Genomic DNA, 15194 nt, shown 5'->3' on the forward strand with positions numbered 1-15194 from the left:
TTGACCTCCGGTGTACACAAGACTGTGGTTGATGCAGGTATGTTGACCACTAAAGGCAAACTTTCTTTTCGAGGGACACCCTTTCGACAATAAGCCCCCTGCTGTCGAAAATGGGGGAAAAAAACCGCAACAACCAAAGAGAGTAGTAAAATTTTATGGCGCAAGGTATGGTGGCGATCTCCAGCTCGTTGAGGGAGACGAAAAGGTTTCCGGTGAATTTCGAAAGACTCGACACTCCTCCGCGTGTAACAAACGGGGTACTGTAAACTCCTCGACGTGGCCGTCGTCACTACTTTTTTTGCGAGGCGCATAGTGCACCTCCTCCCTTTTACATTGGTTCATTATTCATCGATATTTGCTTATTTGGTCACAAAATATATTTGTGAAAATTTAAGCTTATGACGTGAGTTTTGGAGATATGTCACTCATGAAATCTGGTACACGGATGGGTTTGAAATTCGATGAAATTTCGAATGACATTCCTTTGAAATTCCTGAAATTTTTTTTTCTATAATCCTGTGCATCCGATGTCTCGCAATCCTTGTTACTTGATGAATAAACTGACCTTGAAAATTGAACAGGACGGGAGGGTCAACTATGGCACACACTTGAATTTGGTGATGAGTAATCGTCGTACGAATTTTGACACAGCCTCGTTTTCGGTATGTGCGGCGAACTTGTGGAATTCCCTACTACTAGATTTGAGAGAGAAATATTTCATGTAGGTCTTTAACAGGTACCTATTCAGATGACCTTCTGAGAGGCAAAAATTTTATTAGGAATACGAATGAAGTGCAATGATTCTGTAATTGATATATATATTTTGGTTCCATATGTATACCCTCTCGGGTTTTTACATTTTGTTCCCTTCCATGGGCCCTTCCAATTGCACCCCATTCGGGATTGGACTGCCAGGGAAACCATGGAAAACCTCAGTCGTGCAGCCGGCCGATAATGCAGGGATTCCACTGTGTCTATTGGTCACACTCACTCAATGGGCACAGTAGTTCTCTACATTCGTGCCTAGCGACTGTAGTCCCACGCGGTTAGGTGTGCCCAAGCGGACACCCATCCAAGTACTGGGCAGACTGAACGCTGCTTAGCTTGGATGACCGCCGGAGTCACACACTCTCCGCGTGACCACTACAGCCTCTGTAATTGATATTTAATGCTACTGTATTTGTGTGCACGTGCGCCCCAGGTTACTATGAATATTAAATTGCTGCAAACTTTTATTTATCGTACACTATTTATTCGTTCACTGTAATTTTATTAGTTTTTGTATATATATGCGAGCAGACGAAACGCCAAAGTGGGGGCATGTAGATAACAATGAAGTAGAATTCAATTAAATCAGTGAAGACTTGATGTTGAAAAATTATAAATTGATTAATCGCTAGTCAGCTGCATCTCATCGTATATGTACATTGTAAATAATGTACTTGAAAAGTTTCCCCTTGGTATTTAGAAATTACGTGATATCTTTTAAAATGTCATTTCATTCTAATTTTTTAATTCATTCAAATTTCCTGGAACAGACATCGATAGACTCTATATGATATTCAAATGTGTGTCATGAAAATGGAATTAAGCACGTAAAAATAACTAGTGGAAAACAATCGGAGCCATCTTACCCCGTAATTAGCCCTTTTCCCGGTCAGGAAGTTTATTGAATTTTCTGAAACCGTTCCGAAGTCTAGAATCTCGACCCAATAAAACTCAAATTTATATAAACTTTCTCGGAATGTTTCTAAAAATTTTTAACACCCTGTAAAACTGATTGAAATCTGTCTACGAATTTCTGAAGATTTCATGCAATTTCTTGAAATCCGTACAAGTGTTTTCGGTGTAATTTTCCTCTCGCCTCAAAGATATTCAAGTATTTTTTACAGCGTGATGCAGATCACACTATAGATTCAACAATTTTGAATCATCAAATTTGTCAATTAAATTGCGCGAGAAAAATTTGAAAAACATCGTGAATATTCAGCGTCATTCAAATGACGTTTTATCCAGATTTATTATTTTATTTAACATTCGTTGTTTATAAATAAATAATTAAAGTTGTTCAAACTTTCGGAAACCTTATTTTTTTAGGCATGGGATTGAGCCTCCGGTGAAATTCTGAACTTAAATAAATTAGTTACGATTCCAAACAAACGATTTTTATAGTGGAAAATTGATTGTTTATAAATTATTTATAAAAAATGCGCGTAACTTGAAAAATTGCACTTTTTTAATTATTTCACGCATGTTCCTCCAAAAGTGAACTTTCTAATTTTTTTTTCACATTTTCAAAATGTTTCCTAAAACTTTTCATTGCAGAAAAAATAGTCAAAGTACTTCGATATCCTTAAGGTATATCCCAAGAAAATCGGACCGAAAAATTAGCGCCTATGGATTCCCGGAAAAAATTCTGAAAAACTTAATTTATTTTATTCTCATGAGTTATTGAGTTTTTCTGTTCTCATGTGTTGTTGATGCAGGTAACAATAACTGTTTGAATCAAATAAAAAACTATTTGTTAATTAATTGTTTGAATCAAATAAGTAGTACCTTCACGAAATTTCCATGTTTTAGAGTTGAATATGGCAGAAACTATGCAGTACAAAATTTTACAAAAAATTGATCGTATTCGGAATTTGTCAATCTATCGCGGATTAGTTTTTAAAAAATATCGTAATAATCGTTTCCTCATAAGATGGAAAAATCGAGTTCGGCGGACTCATAACCCCCGTTTGGCCTTTACCTCGTGTGTTAGAAGCCCGCATTTCATTATTTAGTATCTCCTAAACTGTGTAGTACAGTTAGTTAGTATTTTTTTCAATAGCTGGGGACTATTGTAAACATTATCTGTGAAAAACATGCGGACAATCCTACAAAAAACGTGTTTTTTATTTTTTTCTGTTTTCTATTTCAATTAAATATTGAATTAAACTCATTGATGCATCTTCAACAAAAAAATTTAGTCAAAATTTGTCAATAAAAAGTCGGCAACCTTAACCAAAGCAAAGGTTTGTCGAGGTATTAAAATTTTTTTCTCATTATCGTATACCTTTCGGTGCTTATGAATGCTAGTCCTTTCCATTTTTTACTTTGCGTGCCAATTTTATTCTCAGTGCTCTTTCCTCTCTCCTCTTTTCAATTCTCAATAATGGTTCTGTCCGCGGTGTTTCCTTATGGTCATCACTCCACTTAGTGACCACGCTCAGCGCTGCGTAGCTTTCCAAAGCTAAGACTACTCACCAACGCAGCCCCTCAGGGCTAGCCCCGCAGGGTTTCTGTGTCACAAACTAATGCCTCCGCATTATGCAATCGTCCGTAATAAAATCGGTAGTTAACCCAAACAAACTAAGAAGTCGAAAGGGCTGGCGACAGACATATTAATAGAATGCCAATGCTGATCAGATGTGGAACAGGTAAACAGACGTGATAGTGACTTCAAGACGTGAAGTTGAGCGTGACTGGGTAGTAAATCTTTCCTGGATTTATTATGACTCTGGGTGAACACAGACGAAGTACACGCAATTCATGCATGTCGAGCACTTGCTGATCATAAATGGTAGCATGTGTTAACACAACATCAATATGAGGAGGTTTTATGATGAATTGTGATTAATTCAGGGTGGAGACTCAGTAGCATGCCTTATTGTGGAGGAAATAAGACATATGGAGAGCAGGGATAGCCAACTTTGTAATATTTTATTATGATTAAATATTGTAGCCCTTAATTACATAACATCACTCTTGAAATTTTTTGAGTACTTAAATATCATCAATTCAAATATTCAAATTTTGGATTATTTTATCAATCAATAATTGAGGTAGGAAGATTGACGATTATTTGTGTAATCGAAAATCCCCTTTCAAGAAATTTGAATTATTCACTTACTAGTAAATTTACAGTTTCAGATTAACAAATTTTAAATACGTGATTATTCGTAAAAAATCAGATTATTAATATTATATTATTTGAAAAATTGAATCAACATACTTTAAACCTTCATTTATGTAAGGGTCATATTCTTGTAATATTACAGAAATTTAATATTGATGGGGATCCCTGAGGATATTATTCTCAATTTATGATAGGATACGAATGCGACTGAGGCAAATAGCCCTGGGCTATCTGTGAACATCTCGCAACGGTCTCTAAACCCTTGAAAATTAACCTAGTCAAGTAATAGCATATTTTACAATACCTGCCTGAAAAGTTCCCTTTTCGGGGCGATTTAGCGGGCGTAAAGAATTTGTTTTCCGCACGACGTGGATAAATTCCGGAGGTCGTGCGTAAAGCTTCACTTTACGCACTCGAAATTAACTTTTTGCGATACCTGCCTCAAAAGTAAACTTTATGCCACTCATGCCTGAAACCGGCTGGATTACACACTCGACGCTTCGCGTCTCGTGTCTAATTCAGCCGGTTGCAGGCTTCGTGACATAAAATTTTGTTCAGTACTTGTTGGGAAATTTCGTCCTTAACGTGTGTGGTTATATCACTCGCCTTCGGCTCATGCTGTAAACCCCACACACGTTAAAGACGAAATTGCCCCACACGTGCTGAAATATACTATTTCGAAACGGTTTAGTGTGCGTCAAGCGGTTGTTTTCCGCACGGCGTGCGTAAAATTTACTTGCGTGCGTAAAGAGAATGCTCGTGCGTAACACAGCAAAAACGAATGTCTGAATTTCACACATCTTTTGTAGACATTTTTCAGACATTAAACAACGTCTGAATAAAATGATGTGTCTGAATTTCAGACGAACAGGTGCCCAAACATCTTAATTCATGTTTGAAATTCAGACAAATTTTAATTTTATTCAGATGTATTTTGGTGTCTGAAAAATGTCTACAAGGGGTGTGTGAAATTCAAACATTCGTTTTGCCGTGAAAGCTTCGTTTTACAGGCTCGAAATTCACGCACGCTCTTGAATTTTACGTACTTGTTAAATCGCTGCCTTACGCCCAGAATAACAAAATATACTATTCTTCACAGTAAGAGGGACTCTCCTTCCCTCTACGAAGGAAATGATGAAACCTCTTGCTGTGATCCAAATAAAATCAGAACCCACGTAAAACCTGAAAGTTATTTGTAAACGTGTTGATTCAACAGGAAAGGTGGATACATTTGTACCAACGATTACTGCCACATGAATTTTCTCATCTGATGCCTTCTCGACTTCCGCAAAGATCCGATCTCTTGCGGTTGGATGGACGCTGGGTCTAATCTCTAAGCCGAGTGTCTAATGCTTTTACCTGCGCGCTAACCCTTTATAAACGTTTTTTATTCCTCCACGATGCAGCTTTTCTCCTTCTAGTCTCCTTAATTTTCTCGTTTTAATACACAATGCCTGACCCTGGTAGTATATGAGGAGTGACCCAGGATAGGACGAGAGTCGCCCAGCGCTGGCCAATATTGGGCCACCCTCGATCAATCAGCGCCTATTCCTCATTCCCTACCAGGAGTTTGGAGAGTGCGAAAGAGAATAGTATATTATGTTACTAGTGCGTAAAGATCCACTTTTTCACACGCACGCGTAACACATCTCATTTTTTACACCGGCACGGAGAGAAATTGTCAGTAAAAATTACGGAATAATTCACGTAATCCGCAATGGGAAATCGTTTTCCGACAATTTTTATGGGAATGGAAGAGAAGAAATGTGAAACGTTCAGGGAATTTTCAGGTTCATAGCCGAACAAAGTACGAAATTGTTACGTAATTTTTCCCGAAGAAGTAAAATCTTACAGAAACTTCCCGACTTATTATGCCTCCAAAATCAAAAATTCTTGAACATTCAACAATTTTTATGAAGCTGGTGAGTTATTTCTACGTTCCGTTCTGTAAAATTTCTCAATCGTTGGGAACAAATTACGAGACGACTTGTTGTCCCGACAGCGGTGAGTCATCAGATGGGTGGTTAATTTTTACGGAACAAATCGTAGAATTCACGTGGCGATTCGTACAATTTCAGTTCCAGCTCACACTTTTTATTGAATTTTACTTTGCTCGCGGATTACGTTTCGAAACGTAATTTTTACGTTTTTTTTCTGGTAATTTTTATTGAATTTTCCTCTCCGTGTGCCGAGTTCACTGTTTAAAACGGTAGTGACGGTAAAATGGTTGTTTATGTGCACGAGTGCGTAAAATTCAGTTTCAAACTTCACGCACGCCGTGCGGAAAACAACCGCTTTACGCACACTAAACCGTTTGGAAAAGTGCACATATCAGTCAGTTATCAAAAAAAATATATTTACAGGAGATTTGATAAATTGCCACTCTGTTTGGGGCTACCCCCGTTGACGTTTTGCTTCACTAACCAACGAAACGCGGAAGCTCATCACATTCAGAGATTATCGTTGCACATTGCGCAGACGAAAAACATTGAATTAGAGAAAAAATAAAAGGAAAAAAACGATCATGACCAAGCAAGGTCGTGCAAAAATTTCCTCGATTAAATGTCTTGGCTCAAGTCGTCTTCACGGAGATTCATCGATACTGCCCCAACAGTTAACGTATGTATCTATGTATGGACCGTTCTCGTGCAGGATGCGTAACTTCCTGCATTTCAGGGTTGCCTCTGTTGCATCGCACGACGAACGATCACTGGCCGACGTGAAAAACCGGCCGTGGTACACTCACACACATGTGCCCTCTCATTTCTCTCTCTCTCTCTCACTTTTTCATCTCTTTCGTTTAGCCTCCCCCTCTATAACCAATCTGCCGTGCAAGCTGCGCTATGTATTTTTTTTTAGTTTCGAACCAAATGATGGACCCGTTGAAAAATACTCCGGGAAAAATCGGGGAATGAGGAAGATGATATTGGGGGAGAAATCGAGTGGGCGAAGGGGGAGAGAGGCCTTTTGTGGAGCGGGTGGAGATCGCGCATGGTTTTTTTTTATAAAAAACTGGAAATCGAGATGAAAAATCTCAGAAAATGTGCATCCGGGGGGCGCTGGACCTATTGCACAACCGGAAACTAAATTTTTTAGGCTGTATATTTTTTTGGATATCATTGATTTTTTTAGGAAAGGTAATCAAATATTTGGTCTGTAAAAATTATCTGTTCATGATATCTAGGATTTTTCTTTCTTGAAGCGCACAGTTATGGACTTGATGTTATCCTCGAATACATTTCTGTTTATGCTTTGGATTATTGGTATAAATGCTGTTGTAACGAAAAATACACGATTCTAACTACACTCTTGAAAATTTTCGTCTGAATTTTTCGTGCCAAATCCAGGAAATTTTTATCATATTTAATTTCCGTTGAAATTTCAGAAAATATTGCCATTGAAAAATCAAACATTCCAGTGATTTTCTGTTCGAATTATCTGAAAGTCAATAAAATACTTGATTTTTTGGTTAAATTATTCCGTGAAAATTCCGAAAAATCAAGAAAATTCAGGAAAAAATTTGAAATTCATCTCATCCTGTTTCTGAATATTCACGTTCCAGTGAAAATTCAATGAAGTTGTAAAGTTTCCATCTCACTTTCAATGAAAACTCATGACTTTCTTCGAATTCTACCTAAAACTTGAAATTTAATAGCCATTTTTCCCGTAAATCCGATTCAATGTCACTCTCATGAGAATTTCTTTCATATTTTCCATGAAATTTCAAAAAATTCTAACAGTGCACGCGAGGTAAAATGAAAGAGTCGTACCCACGTGCGGAATTACCACCCGAACCGAAGGCGAGGGTAGTAAGCACGTGGGTAAGCTTAGAAATATGCTATTTAGACCCGCGGGCGATGTGTGGCGCTCACCGAAGGCGAGTGCTACCCTCTCAAATACAAAAATATTTTTTGACAAGCGTCGAACCCTATTTTTCATCACAATGAATGGAAAGTGGGATTTTGCGCACGCGGCGCGTGCGTAAAATTGTACTTTCCGCCCAGGTGATGGAAAGTATTATTGCGTATTTGCTCTTTTCGTCCCTCTCAACCAACTTCATGCACGATCGTCTCTTTCTTTTTCTACATTCTTTTATCTTCGTTTCTAGTCTGCGAACGAGTAATTCCTTTTTGTATCTATTTGTTACCCTAAAATCTTTAATGAACAGTTATTTATTTATTAAATCTACCTATTCTTTACAGTATTTCTCATTGAATTACATTTCGCTCCACGGTTACCTTTCGCACCGTAAAATTTTCCGACATTTTCTCAATGGTTTCTCCATCAACTTTTTTCTCCACCCGGAGAGCCTGATTTTCTCGGCTTTTCCCAAAGAAAAGTCGTCAACAGAACCAGACATTTCTTTCTTTCATCCACGCGCACTCTATTCAGTCTCAATTGTTGACCCCCTGGCTCGTGTCGATTATCGCATCGATGAGGCGAAACAGATTTATGTCGCGCCTAACGACAGGTCTTCGATATGAATCTGTCCCCAGCCGTGAAAGAGAGTGCGATAGAGGCTGAGGAAGACGGCATGAGGGAAGACGAGAGGTTGAACATAATGGCGAACAAGACGAGGGAGGGGGCACATTTGCTCGTTCGAACAATGAGCCGCTCGTTCCGCATTCGTTTGCGGGACGAGATACTCCTGGAAGATATTGTCACGTAGATGCAAGCGTGATATGTGCCCCGGATGGTAATAAAATTTTCGGAGAAATTGTGACATTTTTGTTTTTTGAGGGATTGTGGACTTTTGCCGACTGGTGGAACAAAGGGAGGTTCACTTCAGTGTGACCCCTGCTCAATATATCAGTTTCGAAAAGACTTAAATCGGAATTTCACTCCACGATTATTCTTCACTTCTTCAGTAAATTTGCCCATCGACAAAATTGTTTATCATCTCCAGGTCCGTTCAAAGGTCGGTGATTGGAGATGTGTCGAATCGAGAAATTTCTTCGAAAATTAGGCAAATGAGGGAGTCTCATTCGAAAAAATATTGGTGGAACTAGGACGGAATGAAAATTCCGAATTGATATACCCGAAATTGTAGCCAAAAATTTTTAACAGTGTAGTGTCAGGAAAGGAATATTGATCGCCAATAATTACTAGGTAGTGAGTAGTTATTCACATTCGCTCCCGGTTTTTAAGAACTTTTGTAGACATTTGACCATTTCTAATGAGGAACATTAATCGTTCGTTCCCCATTTTCCCTTCGATGTAGCCTCGAAAAGACTCAGGACGAAATTTCACTCCACGGTTAAACTTCACTTTTTCAGTAAATTTTCCGTACGACAAAATTGTTTATCATCTCCAGGTCCGTTCAAAGGTCGGTCATTGGAGATGCGTCGAATCGAGAAATTCCTTCGAATATTAGGCAAATGAGGGAGTCTCGTTCGAAAAAAATATTGTTAATGAGTATGTCGACTGGGGATAGTCCTTGTACTAATCGTAAACGTCTAGACGCCGAGAGACACGGGTGATTAATGCTAGCACGGATTACTCCCCCTGGGTTCATCAATGGCTCGCGTGTTTGCCAGCAAATTGAGACGCTACCCCTTATGTGTAAGACCACCGATAGTCTGTTGAACGTGTTATTTATTCTTGTATCGTTGATTCATTGACGTACTTAGATGTTCAATCGCTTCTTCATTTTCGTCGAGTGAATCATTTTCACGATATAATTAACCGAGATGTCCTGGGTGATTAATCATCGTAAATGAGGATGACGCGTGACACTTTATGCCGCTAGGAGCGCTACTGAGAGAGACCGTGAAAGGCGTCACGTATTGTTCAACTAGAGCTATCTTTTCCGAATTATGGGTGAATTTGGCGGTGGAGTGCTTACTTGCAATCAAACGAGTCTTCAATTATCACATATTTCACAAATGATGTCGGTATCATGTGATTAAAAGTGAAAATTTCATTGAATGTGTCATTAAAAATTCACAATTTAATTTAAATAAAATCGACAGTAAATTTCTTTTTAATTATTCCATGATAATTAGTAATTTTGTCCAGGAGGTGATGTTGAGAATCTCTCGATTTTTTATGTCACAAAAAATGAAAATTGAAAATTAAAAAATTTTATCAATTGACCATGGGTTTCTAACGAGTGTGAAGTTGGAGGCTAAAAAAGTCCCCATCTCACATATGTTGAACTATATTTTTCATCACGCTGTGACGAAAAGTGAACTTTTCGGCACGCTCCGCGTGCCTAAAAGTCCAATTTCCGCCACATTGTGATGAAAAATATTATTCGTAACTCGTGAAAAAATGTTCTTTAGCTCGTGGGATTATATCACGAGCCGAAGGCGAGTGATATAAACCTCCCACTCGCCAAAAAACACTTTTTTGCACTCGTTACGAAATATATTATTTTGTCATAGCTGCTGCTTTCAGTTCATGCCGAAAAGTATCTTTTCGTGAGACGACCCGGTAAACCGCGATTCTAACCTTGCTTCGCTCGGTTTGATCGCGGTTTACGGGCCTTCTGACGAAAAATTGCATTCATCACACGGTCCAAAAGTATTTTCTGACGAATGTGATTATAGACAAAGCCACATTCGTCAGAAAATACTTTGTGGACCTTGTGATGAAAATAACTATTATGTCACTCGCCCCGAAAAACCGCGATTCTAACCTCGCTTCGTTCAGTTAGATCGCGGTTTTCGGGTCTACCGACCTAAAATTAGGTTCTCAACTCGGCCGAAAAAGTATTTTCTGACTCATGTATTGATAATTCTCACCTTCGGTTCGGCTTATAAAGTCACATTCGTCAGAAAATACTTTTCAGGCCTTGTGACAAAAACTACTATTTCATTTACTCGTAAAACGAGCCGAAGGCAATGATTATAATCAAATGAGTTGGATAATACTTTTATCACCGTGTGACATAAAATATAGTTCAACACAAGTACGACGGGGATTTTTTAGCTCGTGTGATTGGCAGCCCTCAGTTTCGCTCGGGGCCTCCAACTTCACACTCGAGAAAAACCCGTCGCATTTCTATCGAAACATACTATTTTTCTAAGGAGCCTTTCCATTTCCATCAATTATAATCGATTGATTTTCGGGACATGTTTTACGTCAATAATGATTGTCAACGGTTTCACCCGAGTCGTTCGAACATAAAAAAACCCCAATGGACAATTAGCCACCGGATCATCATGCAAACTCTTTTATGCCATGTTTAACGGTCCTAACTGCACTTTTATCCGTTTCAATAAGAAATAAAGGTTTCAACTTCCTTGAAATCACCTGTCAATCAACAAACCAATGCGGTAAAACACGGAAGTTTAACGGATATTCTGCAAATGAATGTGATACCCAAAACTTCCGCAATTCGTTGGAGTTTTGATTCAACAAAAGATTTGAAATTGATAATTACAGGGTTATGCAATAGCGAGCTGCACTCAATTTGCCTGAATTACGCGCAGAATGATATTGGAAACGTGGAATCAATGGAAAAGAAGACGAGGGACTAACAGCCGGCGAAAATGTTTCAGGCACCTGGTGCCTAACGCAAAACCACTTGAGAGTCCCCCAGAGGTTTATTGCGTGAGCAATTCTCTTCCGGGTGGATCCTTGACAATATTCATTCCGAATAAAACGGCATATGACGATTGAAAATCGGCGGTGGTGGGCGCACCGAAAACCGAAGAGAAAAGGAACGTGAAATTTCTTGGGAAGGGCGGGAATCCGGTGCGCCTTTCCAAATGACTCGCTCAGTGGTATGCGGAAGGGTTGAACCATTCTTCACGAAATTCTTTTTTCATTATTCCACAAACCCCCGCAATAAGGCGGGTGGTTGCGGTGCAATCCCGTTAGGCACCCGTACAGCAAGCTGTTTCTTTCCTCCTTATGCTTCCTCGCTATGTCCTTATTCAATTTTGAGTGAATACGGAACCACTTGAAGACATATGCCTCAACGATATTTCGGGGAGAAAACAAGTCTCATTGGAACCGTTTTACATCGTTGGAGACGTTTGGCATCATCGGTTAACCCTTCGTTACTCGCGTCCACGGCATCGCGCCGCTGAAATTTTTTTTTTAGTACAACATTCGTAAAAACTCATTAAAAAAATGAAAAAAAATTGGAAGCCTCACTGATTTTATCTAAAAGCATATGTTGTAATTTCTAACCATGGCCGAAGCCCCTGGATTAGATAACATTCACGTTGATTCTAACTGGAAATAAAAAATACGGCACCGTCCGCGACGCGACGGCTCGCGTCACGAAAATATTTCACACGGCGTTGCCACACTGGTGACTGCTGGAAGATCAGAAGAGTGGAAGGACCAGATCCGATCAATTAGCCCCTCATGTATAGATATTCCAAATTTTTATTTTTTTCCTCATTGAAGTAGTTTTGAAGAAAATTGCGAGCTAATAAAAAACATTTGCTAGTTGGTACTTTTTTTAAAATAAATTTTTGAAAAATCACCCCTGAAAAAAAAGGCGTAATCCCCCCTATTTCATTATTTCCAAAAAATTTTATCACCAATCGGTAGTAAATTGTTTGAAGATTTTTGCGAGTTAAGAAAAAATCGTCAATGCAATCCTATTATTGTGTAAATTAACAATTCCAATTTCAACTGAAAACCAGAGTTGATGACCAGAGTTTGTAGCAGAGATGTCAGACAAGATATGAATGTTTTTTTTGGCTCAAATGAAAGAGCGGCTCGAGAAATGACATTTAGCTGTTGATGACGATTATGAGTGAGATGCTTCATTGTTCCCCCAAAACTACGGGGGAACTATTTCAGAAGGAAGAACTCCCAGTGGTCCCGATTGACGTGTTAATTTTGGCACCATGGGGGTTGCGTACCTTTTTACTGTCATAAAGTCATTATATTGCGGGCAGGTTCGACCACCGTCACGCTCGTCCGCTCAGAGGTGTATATAGCTCTCTTTGCGCGCCTCGTGTCTTTATAATACCTTGCATGCCTGCTCTCAATTCATCGGTCGACCGTAACTTCCTCTCCCCCCTCGGTACGTCAAAGAGTCCTTCGTCATTGTTCGCCTTGAGTTCCGGATTCACGGGGTTTTTCGTGATAAATATTTAATCACTTTTTGTTCGTTATGAAGGGAATTCATAATTGGTCATAAATGCTGCATAAATTACATAATAGAATGAACAAAAATTACTGGAGTCACGATTTTGATGAGGAAATCATAAATACTCAAATGTTATTCATTCTAAAAATGAGCGGTTATTATTGAAGATTATTTAAAAAATGTTCCTCTTTTATTAATGAATAAAAATCTCTTCGATGTGGAATAAATATGTCATAAACGTAATATCTGTTTTGAAAATATACCCAAGTTCCCAAAAATCACCTGAATCTACTACAATTACCGACTTCTTAAAAGTTCACGCCCATAAACCACAGGAAAAACTCATAAACCTTCCCTAAACCAAATATTTAATCACACTTTGATGCTCATGAAGTGGATTCATAATAGATCATCAATACTGCACAAGTTACATAGTAGAATGAACAAAAATGACTGGAGTCACGATTTTCATGAGGAAACCATAAATACTCAAATGTTATTTATTCTAAAATAGAGTGAAGATTGTCTTATAAATTTTCCTCTTTTATTAATGAAAAGAGATATATTTGTCGTAGAATATATATATCATGAGTGTAATATCTGTTTTCAAACTTATTCAAGTTCCCAAAAATCACCTGAATCTACTACAATTACCGACTTCTCAAAAGTCCACGCCCACAAATCACACGAAAAACTCCTAAATATTCCCTAAAACAAATATTTAATCACACTTTGATGCTCATGAAGTGGATTCATAATTGATCATAAATACTGCACAAGTTACATAGTAGAATGAACAAAAATTACTGGAGTCACGATTTCGATGTGGGAATCGCAAGCAATCAAATGTTATTATTTTAAAAGAGTGAAGTGGATTCATCATTGATCATCAATGCTTCATGAATTATTTTTTCTTTTAAATCCATCTTTTAATAAACCAAACTATTATCATCTAGTGAGCATAAATGTGCTATACATACAGCAATCCGTTACTTCCCCGAAAAATCCATCCGAAAAAAAACTGAATAAATATTTAATCACTTTTACTTCATTATAAAGTGGATTCATCGTTGATTATAAATTTTGCTTCAATTGCATAATAAAAGGACCAAAAATGTCTGGAATCATAATTTTAATAAAGGACTCACGCACAATGATTGGTTCTCCGTAAAAAATTGTATTTTCCTTTCGATTTTCTCATTTTCTTCATGAAAAAAAGGGGTTACATTAAGTTACATTGAATACGTCCTAAACACAGCGATTCTCCACTTCGAAAATACACCAGAGTCGCCGAGGATCACCTGAATCTACAGCACACGCTGGCTTCCCCGAAGTCTACCCAGAAAAACCGAACGAAAAACACCTAAAAATCTCCCAAAAATATTCAAGGCCACTCCGCATAATTTGCACACAAATGCCCCCCGAGCTTTGGATTCATCTCCCGACAACTCACCTTGTACCAAGTATATTTATGTATTTATAACCACCCCTGCAGCGCTCCATGATTGGCACTTTGTTTGTCTACTTCTTTGTGCATGCGTGCGGCTTCTTAAACCTGACCCAAAGCACAATCTCTTAAAAAAAAGTGCTCCCAACTTCCGCCTAACGGGACCACCAAAAATTCGAGCGGTAAACCAACCCCGCCCCCATCTCTCCACCCCCTCCAACGCGGAAAAAATCCACGAAAAAACTCTGAGAAATTTCTCTACAAAAACATCATTGCGATGTATACAGCGAATGGATTATTTAAAGTAGCTATACATGGCATACAGCAATACAAAAAAAATTAGAGAAAAATTACCGAACAAGTCATGTAATCGCGGAGTGAACTTGATGTTCAGTACTTTTTCGTGCTGGCCAAGTTTGAGCCAACCTCGCAGTCATAATTGATGATCGATATTTCATGAAGTAGATAACACAATTGACAAAAATGACGGAAGTCACACTTTTGATGAGAGAATCGCAATCAATTGTTTCTCATTTTGAAAATGTGTGATGATGATGTTTGTCTTCTTTTATTCGTTTTACGAATTAAATGGGATAGAGATGACAACAGCGGACATAGCGCTCACACCGCTCGTCTCCCACCTCTCACATACTTGTTCAGTGTTGCCATGAGTATTTTCAAACTCAATTAAGGGTGCCAAGTGAATTTGGCGACGACCTTGAAAATGGACATTTACCAACAGAGTTATAATTTTTTTAATTAATAGTATTAGACAGATGGTGAACATCGGT

Source organism: Diachasma alloeum, unplaced genomic scaffold (assembly GCF_001412515.2).
Source record: "Diachasma alloeum isolate Michigan unplaced genomic scaffold, Dall2.0 Dall_scaffold_01127, whole genome shotgun sequence".
In the NCBI taxonomy this organism is placed as follows: domain Eukaryota; kingdom Metazoa; phylum Arthropoda; class Insecta; order Hymenoptera; family Braconidae; genus Diachasma; species Diachasma alloeum.